Here is a 12,506-nt window from a genome sequence, read left to right on the forward strand (position 1 = left end):
ATCTTGAGATCAAATTCCTAGAGTAATAAAACCCAACAAATGAGGCAGGGTTTGGTGTCTTTCTTGGATAAAAGGCACTTCAATATAGCATGATCCGAGAAGACAACCACCTTGGATCCCAATAGATAGGAGTGAAACTTCCCTAATGCAAATACGACTGCTAGTAGCTCTTTCTCCATCGTGGTATAGTTCTTATGAGCCTCGGTAAGAGCTTTGCTAGAATAGTAAATCACATGAGACTTCATATCTACTCTCTGACCCAAAATGACCCCAATGGCATAGTGAGAAGCATCACACATAATTTTGAAAGGTAATGTCCAATCAGGGGGCCAAATAACAAGTGTAGTGGTTAAGGCTGCCTTTAAGATCTGGAAGGTTTTGAGACAACTCTCATCAAAATCAAAGAGTTGGTCTTTGCTCAGTAGGATGCAGAGCGGTCTTGAGATTTTGCTAAAGTCTTTAATGAACCGTCTATAAAAACCTGCATGCCTAAGAAATGACCTTACCTATCTCACTGTAGTCGACAATGATAATTGGAAAATAGACTCGATTTTTCCCTTGTCTACCTCAATGCCTCGTGCCGACATGATATACCCAAGAACAATACCCTACTGGACCATAAAATGGCTCTTCTCCCAACTAAGCACCAGATTTGTCCCAGTACACCATTGTAATACCCTTTTTAACTTGTTGAAACAATCTTCAAATGATGAGCTATAAACAAAGAAATCGTCCATAAAAATCTCCAAGACCTTATTAACCATATCGAAGAAGATAACCATCATGCATCGTTGAAACATAGTCAGGGCATTGCATAGCCCGAATGGCATACATCAAAATGCAAAAGTATCATAAGGACACGTGAATGTAGTCTTCTCTTTATCTTTCGGGTGAACAACCACTTGATTATAACCTGAATAACCTTTCAGGAAACAATAATAGCTCCAACCCACGAGTTTTTCTAAAATTTGATCGATGAATAGCAGCGGAAAATGATCCTTTCTTGTGGTTGCATTCAACTTGCAATAATCTATACAAACTCGTCACCTAATAGTTGTGTGCATGGGGATGCTTTCACCGTTCGCATTCTGCATGATTCACGCCTTGACTTTTTGGGCACTACTTGTTTAGGGCTCAACCACTAACTATCTGAAATAGAAAAAATAATCCATGCATCCAACCATTTAACGACTTCCTTCTTCACCACCCCTTTCATATTAGGATTTAATAGTCTATGCATTTCTCGCACCAGTTTGGTAGTTTCTTCACAATGTATGCGGTGCATGCAAAAAGATGGGTCTATCCCCTTGAGGTCTGCCACTACCACCCTATCGTTGTCTTGTAGTTCTATAACACCTTTAGTAGCATCGTTTCTTGACTCTCAGTGATGCAGAGCATCCTAAAGATCCGAGCTTTGAAGACAAATTGGATCCAAATCCAATTCCCAAGATCCGATCCTGAATGCGATCTGTGGCAGATCCAATCATGCAGGACCATCTGGGTTCAATTGGATCTCCGCGTATCCAGATTCATTTTGAATATCATGTTCCAATTTCTAATGTATTTTGTTTTCTCAGAAATTGCATTTCTATGTTTGATTCCATTTTGTATGCCTGGAATCATTTGTGTTTTTTTTATGTATTTTATTTTATGCAATTTTTATTTTTATTTTTAGGTGCCAGATTCTACGGATCCGGATAGTTCTAGTGTTCTGTAGGATTGTTTTGCGGCACTAGAGGGCGTATAGGGTACTCAGGGTAGTTTTATTTATTTTTTTTCCGATTAAAAAAAAAACAATATCGTGAAGGGTTTTTGGAGCAAAAAACATTATTTGGATCTTGAATCTTATCCAAGATCCATATCAACCCAAACCCTAATTGGCACCACTTTGGGTTGGACACATATAACCCCTTTTTGAATCAGTTAAACCATAGGAGGTCAAAAAGGGTTGTTGGAGAAGCAATGATAGCCATTTTTGAAAGGAGCCCATGCATTGAGCAAGTGGGCGGTGACTTAGGGAAGTTCACCTCCCTTTGTACATGATTGGAGCAAGTAGGCGACAACATTATGACACCTTTTTTAGAGCTTGAGACCCTCATGGTGGTCGACCATGAGGGTTGGTGGTTATTTTTTTGAGAAAAAATAAAGAAATTCGAAATGGTGATGAGGGAGGAGAAGATGTTGTTTGAAAAGTGAATACAATCCTGGTATTTTGGTTGTATCTCCCTAGATACTTGTCCAAATTACATGATATTTAACTTGCTGGAAAGCTAAGATTCTGATATACAAGTTTTCTATTTATTATTTGGCTTGATTCGGCACGGTTAAGTCGCTAAAGTCCCAAACAAGTTACCTGCTAACAACATCAAGAAAGAAGGTAAAAGGAAAACACGAGTTGGAGCTTGGCGTGTGCTTGAAGGTTCGATTGGATGTCACATTGGCTGAGTTGATGCAGGAGTCACGTCCATGATTGGAGGGATCAGCATCTCCCAACTTCGACGAACTGGTGATGGTGTTGGCTCCTGCCCAACTGCACCATCCTCTTTACGAAACTGTGTTTGCATCCCTTGATCTCTTGTTATTTTTGTGCTTCGGTCTTGATGTTTGCTGAATATAATTGCAAACTAATTGATTGTTGTCAATGTACTGAGTGTTTAGAAGCATTTTATGTTATTGAATGTGATTTTCAGTCATAACTTGATTCTAAGCATTGTGGTTTATCCATTTTGTTTTTCTATCAAAAATCGGATTCTCGGTTCTAGAGTTGTCTGAGTCAACTCTAAAGAATCAACTGTATCTGCTAAGGTACTGATCTGATTTTGGTGTTCTTGAGCTTTCTAGAAAGCTAAGACACAGACCTACAACAAATCTGTTGAAGTTGCAACCTGATTCGGCTGGCAGAATCTCGAAAAATCCTTGTCAAGAAATCAGTCAGACAGAATTTGTCAGAACTTGTCCCATCCAGAAAACTGTGAACAATGTTCCGTATTTTGAGGATTTCTCATGATTCTCTCCATGAAAATCTGATCCGTTTGATTTTGTAGAAATCTAAGAGAAAGATCTAAATTTTTCATGTTTTACATTTTAATCGATTCAGCCTTAAAGTAGTCCAAAAAAATCTATCTTTTTGTACTTGTCTTAGGTCTGAATATAATATTCACTGTTATAGCATTTTGTGTATGACTTCTTAATTTTTGAATATCTGAATATGTATGGTGTGAAATCAAAATCTGAAAGTTAGTCTGGTTAGCTAACATTTGTACACATAATAGTGATGTTTAAGGTTTCTTCTAAAGCCCTCATCTTCATGCCCTAATCTCGGGTGTTTCATGCGGCCAATCAGAACCCAATTAGCAGGTTAGGCTAGTTAGCAATTAGATCATCAGAGATCTTTAAAATACAGTAGAGGCACATAGGATTGCTCCAAAATTCCGAGCCATAACTTTCTGAAAAGGTTTAAGTTTGATCTTTAATTCTTCAGTTGGGAGTTTTTGTAAACTCCATAATTTGAGCAGGCAAAAATCTCCTCGAACAGGCTGTCCATCGAACCCAGAGAGTCTGTCACATATTTGATTACCTGTCCTAGTTGAAAGTCCGTGAAACAGACACCCTTGATCTGAATCCAGTGAATTTGGATTCGTTAGATAGGTGTGCAAGTTATGCACAACTTTCCTTTGGATTGTCTCCATCCAAACAGAGCGCACGGGTCCCAAAAATCCTATTTTCCATAGTCATGTTTAGACTCATCTTAGTGAAAGAAGTTTCCACATGTATTAAGGTCTGTTTGGATCTTGGATTATGGATCAGAGCATACCGAGTCCATATCATTTTGGTATCAGAGTGAGGTTTGCCGGATTTCTCAATCTGACATAATCCTCGTTGTAACAATAAAAAAAATCTTTGGATTCGGGTTGGATCCGGACCCAGCCTGAGGCACCGCCTCTCGTGCCCTTGAGAGACAGCGAGGCAAAGGGGGGAGTTTTCTTGAAACCTCCTTCCCCTCTGCCCTTTTCACTATCTCTCTCGACTCACTTACTCTCTCGTTCACTCGACTCTCTCTTCCTCACCGACTCTCTCGTCTTCCTCGATTCGTCGGAGACCACTGTCAGCCCGCCGCCACCCGCGACCTCCTTTTCGATCGTCGACCGACCGGAGCTTCATCGGTGACCCCCTTTCCCTCCGGCGAGTTCCTCCGACGACCCACAGGTATGCCTCTTCTCCTCTCTATTTCTCCTTTTCTCCTCTTGCTCCCTCGTTTCTCTTTCTCCCTCACCTCTCCGTTGCACAGGGAGGGTGGCCGAGCCGCCTCCCTGCTGCCCTAAATCACAGGGAAGGGGCAAAGCCCCCTCCCTGCGACTCCTTTTAGCGAGAGAGGGGCGGAGCCCCTCCCTGTGCCATGGTTGGTAAGGGAGGGGCCGAGCCCCTCTCAGTACCCTCTTGTTGCAGGGGAGGGCCCCAGCTCCTCCCTGCACCCTTGTAGGTAGGGGAGGGGGGTTGAGCCCCCTCCCTGTTTCCTATTACGGCAAGGGAGGGCCTGATCCACCTCCCTGCTCCCTATTACGGCAGGGGAGGGGGTCGGCCCCCCTCCCTGCTTCTTGTTACGACAGGGGTGGGGGTCGCCCCCTCCCTGCTTCTTGTTATAGCAGGGGAGGGGATCGAGGCCCTCCCTGCTCTTTGTTTCGGCAGGAGAGGGGTCGAGCCCCCTCCCTGTGCCTCTTCGCTCTTTAGGCGGGGGCATCGCCCCTGTCTCCGCTATTTTTCGGCAGACAGGGGCAAGCCCCCTTGCCTCGTTCTTCTCTGGCATCAGGCAGGGGCTTCGCCCCCTGCCTGTTCGCATTTTATTAGACCCCTACCTTCGTGCATGTTCGTCAGGTAGAGGCGAAGCCCCCTACCTCTCTTCTACTTTGTCTGGCAGGGGCGCAACCCTGCCTGCCCTTGCTTTATGAGGGCAGGGATACAACCCTCTGCCTCCTCGTAATTTGCTGACAGCAGGTCAGCAGGGGCTCACAGCCCCTGCCCCTGCTTCTTGCGCTGATAGTAGGAGCGCAGATGCACGATGCTTCTGCCTCTGCTTCCTTCACGTCAAGACGATATCAGTGTCCCTGACCTTCTATTTTTGGTATTAGCATGCTAAGGTTGTCGCTTTTGCAGCTCGTACGATGAATCCCGCTCGCGCTCCGCGACCCAAGCCGTCAATCATGTACACCCGCAGACGCCAGTAAGCTTGCAACTCTCCGAGGTAGGAGAATATTGCACGTAAGACTTGCACAATTGAATTAAGTTCAACTAACTAAAAATGACCATTATAAATATATATATATATATATATATATATACGAGTATGCACTTAACTCAAGATCGCGGTTTCACGATCCTTGCCCTTTACTTTCTGTTGTGCCTTTTAGCTTCTGTCAATCTTTAATTGTCGTCGCGCATCGCATCGAGATTTTGCATTACACTCCTGCTTACATTTTTTACTTATCGTCGTGCATCACGTCGAGGTTTTGCGTTGTACTCTTGCTTACAGTTTTTACTTGCCGTTGTGCCGAGGTTTTGCATTGCACTTGTGCTTACAGTCTTTACTTTGTCGTCGCGCTTTGCACCCAGGCTCTTGCTTTTGCATGTGTTGTTACTGCCTTGTTATTGCAGATGACACTCAGGTTTTTGCTCATTGCATACGCTTTAGAGGCATCCTCATGGAGGATGCAAGAGGCATTTACTGCTCTCCATCTTGCGACAAGAGTTGAGTCAGGAGCTTAGCGATTCATCATCATTGAAGGAGAGGGATCCCTAGCAGGGATTTGGTTTCTTTGAGTACGCAGTCCTATAGACGATTTGGGGTTCTGTTGAAAAACCTGTATCCCGTCTATCGAGGCTGATATCGAGTCATGCAAGGCATGTAGATACCCCGATAGTGGATGAGATTCTAGAAAATCGCATGTCAAATATTGGCACAAGCTGCTGGCTATTTCAAAAGATAAAGAATGTCAAAAGTAAAGTTTGATAAACATTACATCTTTATGAAACACTCCTGTTGAGGCTCCTATTGAGGAGCTATACCCCTTTCATCCTAGAGTACTTGTAGTCGTGCGCTACACGCTAGTACTACGATGATCGGATGAGACGGTCATGCGACCTCGAATAGTGCTAAATGCACAATGCGGCAATCACTTAAATGGTGACTGATTCACCTTCACAGGCAAGATGCTTGAGTGGTTTAAAGACCACAACATAGAATGGGTCGTTAGTTAAGCAACCCCTAACGCACCCATCAACTTCTTGTTGTCTGTCAAGGGAGATGACAGAGCGGTACAAAACTCCAATGGATAGGTTGCTAACAATCACCCCACTGGCAATGATCTGGCCTCCCCAGCCATTGGAGTTAGGGGAAAGAGGCTAAAATAGTTAGCGCAACACTTTTGCAGAAGTTGGATGCATTCGCGGCACTGCTTATCTACCTTTGGGGAATCCTCTCTCGGCTAAAGTCGTCTCTTTAGGAGCGGACTCAACTAGCTATTCGGGTTATTGAAAATATATAGAATAACAGATGCCCAAACTAGTCTTAGTTGTTTTTATATTTTGCCTGCGCATACCCACAGGCTAGTAATATCGAAACATAAAGTCTGTTCACACTGATTGTTGAGTCGTGAGACTCACTTACACTACTTACTCGCTTGCACTACTTACTCGCTTGCACTACTTACTCACTTGTACTACTTACGCGCTTACACTACTTGCTTGCACTACTTACTCGCTTGTACTACTTACACGCTTGCACTACTTACTCGCTTGTACTACTTACGCGCTTGCACTACTTACCCGTTTGCATTACTTACCTGTTTAACTGCATATCTGCTTTGCATTGCTTAGCATACTGAATTAAATGTACATAATTCAGTTTCCTGTAGTCTCTCTTGTGCACCTACTAGTTTTTCGTGAAACTAACCCATTCTATGGGTACAGGTGATGAGTAGGTACACCATGGGCGATGGCGCGATGGCAAGATGACTTCAAGATTTTCTTCTTCCTGCTCTTAGCTCGCGTACTGGATGTTTTGAGTTTTGTAATGGATTTTCCGTGGGATGTCCAAATTTTGTACTATTTGGAATTTTCTTTTAATGGAAGTAGCTTTTCCAAGTGTCTTGCAAGTAGCATGGTTTGTGTGTTTTGGTTCTTTTAGCTAATGCGCCCAAAGTTGTCAGCTTGCCTTTCTGAATTTAACAAAAGAATAGTTTTTCGCTGATTTCATAAACAAACTCTGAAGGAAAAAGATATTTCTATTCTCTTGCCTGTTTTCTGAAAAGGTTCGCAAGTTTGAAATTTGGAGCGTTACAACTTGGTATCAGAGCTAACGGAAGCAAGGATTCTTGACCATTGAGCATCCGCATCGCGTTGTGAGTATATTTTTTTCCTCTTGCTTTGTGGGTGTATTTTTGCCTTGTTGAGCTAAGTAGCTTGACACGTTCTGCTTATGTATCAGCATTGCTGGGTTTTTGTAAAATACTCATGTTAAGCATGAATAGTACTTATGTTTTTTGCTTTTATTACGAGCTTCATGAAATTTCTAATTTTTGGTATTCCTTGTTAACTTCAAGGATGGTAAGGAACTCGAATGAAGAGTCTGCTGTTGAATGGTCAGATCAACGGGGATTCGTGATGGATTCCCTAAGTTCCTTGGCAGCGGCTATGCGAGACCAGATTCGTTTCCAAAGAAAACCAGCACCCGTTCCTAAGTCAAGCCTGCATACCGCAGTGACGTATGAGAAATTTTTGAAGCTTGACCCCCGACCTTCGACGGCAAGCCCGACCTAGACATGGCCGATAACTGAGTGAAGGAAGTGGAACGAGTGTTTGAGGTCTTGTCAGTCCCTGACGACAAGAAGACATTATTTAGGACCTTCAGGCTGAAAGACAATGCCCAAAGTTGGTGGGACATGGCCCGGGGTGTGCAATTTTCGGGAATTTAACTCATTCCTTGGGAAGATTTCAGAAAGACTTTCTTGGAGAACTACTTCCCGCCTCATGCGAGGGAGAAAAAAAAGGTGGAGTTCTTGGAGCTCAGCCAAGGCAATTTGAGTTTGACAGATTACATCGCCAAATTTCAGAGCTTCGAACCATACTGCCCCAATCTTTTGGCTGATGATTGCGAACGGGACGGAAAGTTTATTCGAAGACTGAATGAGGGGCTCATGTATCGGGTCCTAACCAACATGCCCTCGACCTTCTCTACGGTAGTTGCTGCCGCCACCCTCTTGAGTGAAGCTTGAAAGCGCTCTAGGAGTACTCAGGGCAGGAAGCCACCCGTTGCGGATGGTGAGCCGAAGACACCTTTCGACGGCCCAGACAAACGACTGTCCCTTCCTATAAAGAGCAAAGGAGGAAGTAAACAGTATCCTTCTTCGAAGCGTCAGTGGCCTCAGGGCAACCCTCCAGCCAGGCAACAAACTGGCAATGTATGTCCTGGATGCCGACGACCTCACTTTAGGTAGGCGTGCCCGCTCGAGACAGGTAGATGCTTGTATTATGGCAAGATGGGCCACTACACTCGCAATTGCCACAAAAAGGCAGCTGACGACACCAGGCAGAACAACGAAGCACCTCTGCTCCCTCGGCCACCACAGCAACGACATCAGTATCAATCCCCACAACCGCAATCGAGCGGTTAGAGGAGGGCACTGGGACGCCTCTACACCGCCAAGGCCGAGCAGTTGACCAAGGGCGACCTAGTGCAAGGTACTTTTTTTGTTGCTAACCAAGCGACTTTTGTGCTTTTTGATTATGGTGCCATACACTCTTTTATTTCGGTAAATTTTACCGAGTTTTTGCACATACTTGTAAAACCCATGCGTAATACCCTTGAACTGTGTAACCCGATTGAGAAAAACACCATTTGTGTGGCTTACGTACCAGAGTTGGACGTAGTCTTGGCAGATTGGCATTTACCGGCTTGTGCTATCCTGTTAGTGATAACGGAATTTGACGTCATCCTAAGCATGGATTGGCTGCACAAGTATCATGCCAAGATTTTTTGCCAAGATAGCAGGATTGTCTTATCTTCACCAAGGATGCCCAAGGTGGAATTCAAGATCGTGAAACTCGTTTGGGCGAGCAAGTTGATTTTGTTGCTAAAGGCGCAGTGCTACCTAGAAAGGGATACATTGCCTTTTTTGGTCAGTGTCATCCAGTCCGAGCCGATGGGAGACTTGGAGGTTGTTCAAGATTTTTCAGACGTCTTTCTAGAGGAACTGCGAGGCCTTCCTTCACCTCGTGAGGTGCAATTCAGCATCGAGTTGCTGTCGGGTACTACACCAATTTCTAAGGATCCATATTGGATGGCGCCAGCCGAGCTCGAAGAGCTCAAAAAACAGTTGCAGGAGTTGATGGATCAGGGATTCATCCACCCAGCGTCTCATCCTGGGGAGCTCCTGTCTTGTTCGTAAAAAAGAAGGACGGATCATTGAGATTGTGCATCGATTATCAGATGTTCAACCAGGCAACAGTAAAGAATAAGTACCCGTTGCCACACATCGAGGATTTATTCGACCAGTTGCAGAGGGCCAAGATCTTCTTAAAGATTGACCTTAGATCTGGGTACCATCAGCTCAGAATTAAGGAAGATGATATCTCCAAGACGACCTTCCAAACCAGGTATGAGCATTACGAATTTTTGGTCATGCCCTTCAGACTCACTAACACTCCTGCAACGTTCATGGATCTCATGAATAGGGTATTCAGACCCTTCTTGGACACCTTCATGATCGTGTTCATCGACGACATCCTGGTGTATTAAGATAGCTGGGAGCAACACCATGAGCACTTGAGAGTTATTCTCGAAACCCTGTGAAATGCGATATCTCGAGGATTGTGTACACCATGAGCGTTTGTTTGCTAAGTACTCTAAGTGCGAGTTTTGGCTCGAGGATATCATGTTTTTGGGATATGTTATCTCCAAGGAAGATGTGTCCGTGGATCCAGCGAAGGTAGAGGCTGTACTCAATTGGCAGCAACCGAGGAATGTTCGTGACATCCAAAGTTTTCTTAGATTAGCTGAGTATTACCGAAGATTTATCCAGGACTTTTCTAAGATCTCTCTACCCATGACGAAGCTCCTAAAGAAAGAAAATAAGTTTGTATGGGACAACAAGTGAGAGAGCAGTTTTCAGATGTTGAAGGAACGTCTTACGACTGCTCCTATTCTGGCCTTACCTTCGGGTCAAGGCGGCTTCGTAATTTACACCAACGATTTCGGGACAGGCTTGAGTTGCGTCTTAATGCAGAATGATAGAGTGATCGCCTATGCATCGCGCCAACTTAAAATACATGAGAAGAATTATCCGACTCATGATTTGGAGTTAGCAACGATGGTTGATGATGCATTAATTACTCATAAATATAATATATTTTTATTGCATAAATGCTTCATTTATAGGTTTAAAACCCACACTTAGGTGCATTTAGATGTCATTGAGCTACGATTCAAATTTTGTTTGAATCAGATTTAAAACGAGAGAGATATCGCATTTTTAGTGAAATGGGTCGGATCTCTGGGCAAACCGGGTCATTTCGGATCCAAAACGGCCATTTTGGGCCTTGGATCTGGATCAAAACTCCACAATCCAACCCACACTCCACCCCATTCACGATTTTTAAAATACTTGCTAAATACCCCCTCCAAAGATGGCACCTAGCAATAAAATAGTTTTTAATCCTCTTTTTGGAAATACCAAAAAGAGGAACTTTTATATAAAAGCAAAGAGACACCCTAAGGAGGGCATCTTTTCCTCGGATTCTGTGCCCTAAAAAAAACCCAACTCCTCTCCTCTCTCTCAGCCACTATCACGCCCCCCTACTTCTTCATCCTTTGGGGCTTGCCAAATTTGCAGCCTCCATTGGAGCTGCCGCCACTCCTCTTCCACCATTTCTATCGTGCATACCTACCTTGCTTTTCCCCTATTGCTGAAACTAACACCTTATGCTTCTTCTTACAGAAACCAGCAACCTTGGAAGGGATCTAGTTGCAGCAAGGGTGTTGTCTGCCTTTCCATAGCTAGTCGGTCCTACCCCCATCCGACTTTCTCTCTTCATCATTGTCTTCACGCCACCTTCGGAGACCTACCTGCTGCAAGTTCCAGCATCCTGCAACAAAGCAGGGTTAGACAACATCAACGAGGGTTCTTTAGGCATAGATCTGAGGCATAGTCCGCTCCCCACTACCTCCTCATTCCTCGAACTTTCGGATTAGCCTGGTAAGCCCTCGCATCTCCTTTCTTCTAGTGTAAAAACCCCCTATGCGTGTGGTTGTCTTTTCTTTTAATGTCTGAGTTTTTCCTGTTTTTCCAGCCTTAGCATAGGGTTGTCCATGCTTGAACCAGCATATACATCGAGTCTAGGTTTGTATTCTCGTTACTTTTTATGCTTTTTACAATTTGTATCCCAATTTATAGCGGTTTCCCTTTTGTCATGTTAAACCGGCTAGATTGATTCTAGTCGGCTGTGGTGTTTCTCTTTAGAATATTAGCTAGTATGTTAATTTAATTTAATTGAACTGCGGTGCGTGTTTAATTAGTTTTTGATATGGTATTAGAATTAGATGTTGTCTAAATTCCATTTTGCTTTTAGATACACATCAATGACAATAATCGGGTAGAGTGATTCTACCCGATTTTAGTGTTTTGAGTTCTGGGTACTTAAAATAGATCTGTGTTTTTTTTTTTATGTTCTCAGCACATAGGTAGAGTTTGGATTGTAGCTTTTGTTTCAGTTCTTGTGTTTTGTTGTTTAGAGCTTTGTGTAATTGAAAGCATTCACCATGTCTAAATCGGCTAGAATTATTCTAGCCGATTGTGGGTCATTTAATATTAGGTATCCAGCATATGTCGTATGTAGTTTAGATTAGATCTAAATGGATATTTACTTAGCTTACCTTGCTAGAGTCAATAGGCACTTTAATGGAATTTCTACATGTTACTTTGGTTAGTGTTGCATCTGCATTAGGATAATTCTGGTATGAATTTGGTTTATGTTGAATGTTCTGACTTATTGACCTAAGAATTATGGTCTGTTCAAGTGGACGAAGATGGGATGTTAACCTCCAATGTAGCAACATTTTGATAAGGATGCAATCGTTATTTTGTGAATCCACTTGGGTTATATTAATATAATTGGGGTAGTGCATGGTATCTGGTGGATTTGGGTCATATACTTGTGTAAATCGGTTGCTAAGGCCTAGATGCGCTTAACTGTGAAACTGAATTGCATATTACACTTCAGAGTAAGTGTTGGTTTCCTTAGCAACAACTTGCATTGATGTATTTGCTAGTCTATGAGCATTTCAGTCTTAGATTAGGTCTGCTTGCTTGAACCTGGTGGATTAATGAATATAGGCGTGAGTCAGCATTAATTAGTTGTGTTTTGTTTCTACATTAGTTAGCTCTTGTGATTAGAGTTATCTAACATAATTTCCATGATTAGTTAATGTTAGCATTGCTTAGTAGATATTAGTTGAT

At 43.2% G+C, this 12,506-nt stretch overlaps 1 protein-coding gene across 4 annotated transcripts in view; it reads left to right on the forward strand.

Annotated features, from left to right (window-relative positions):
* The first annotated feature begins 10,792 nt into the window (after window positions 1-10,792).
* The window catches only part of LOC149845555 (uncharacterized), a 63,968-nt gene continuing 62,254 nt past the window's right edge, over window positions 10,793-12,506 (forward strand). For all 4 annotated transcript variants that reach the window (XM_089995830.1, XM_089995831.1, XM_089995829.1 and 1 more), the window contains exon 1: window positions 10,793-11,246. The gene's annotated coding sequence lies outside the window, so the exon portion shown is untranslated. The remainder of the gene's footprint in view (window positions 11,247-12,506) is intronic.

This window comes from Nuphar pumila, chromosome 2 (genome assembly GCF_984573655.1).
Source record: "Nuphar pumila chromosome 2, dmNupPumi1.hap1.1, whole genome shotgun sequence".
Classification (NCBI taxonomy): domain Eukaryota; kingdom Viridiplantae; phylum Streptophyta; class Magnoliopsida; order Nymphaeales; family Nymphaeaceae; genus Nuphar; species Nuphar pumila.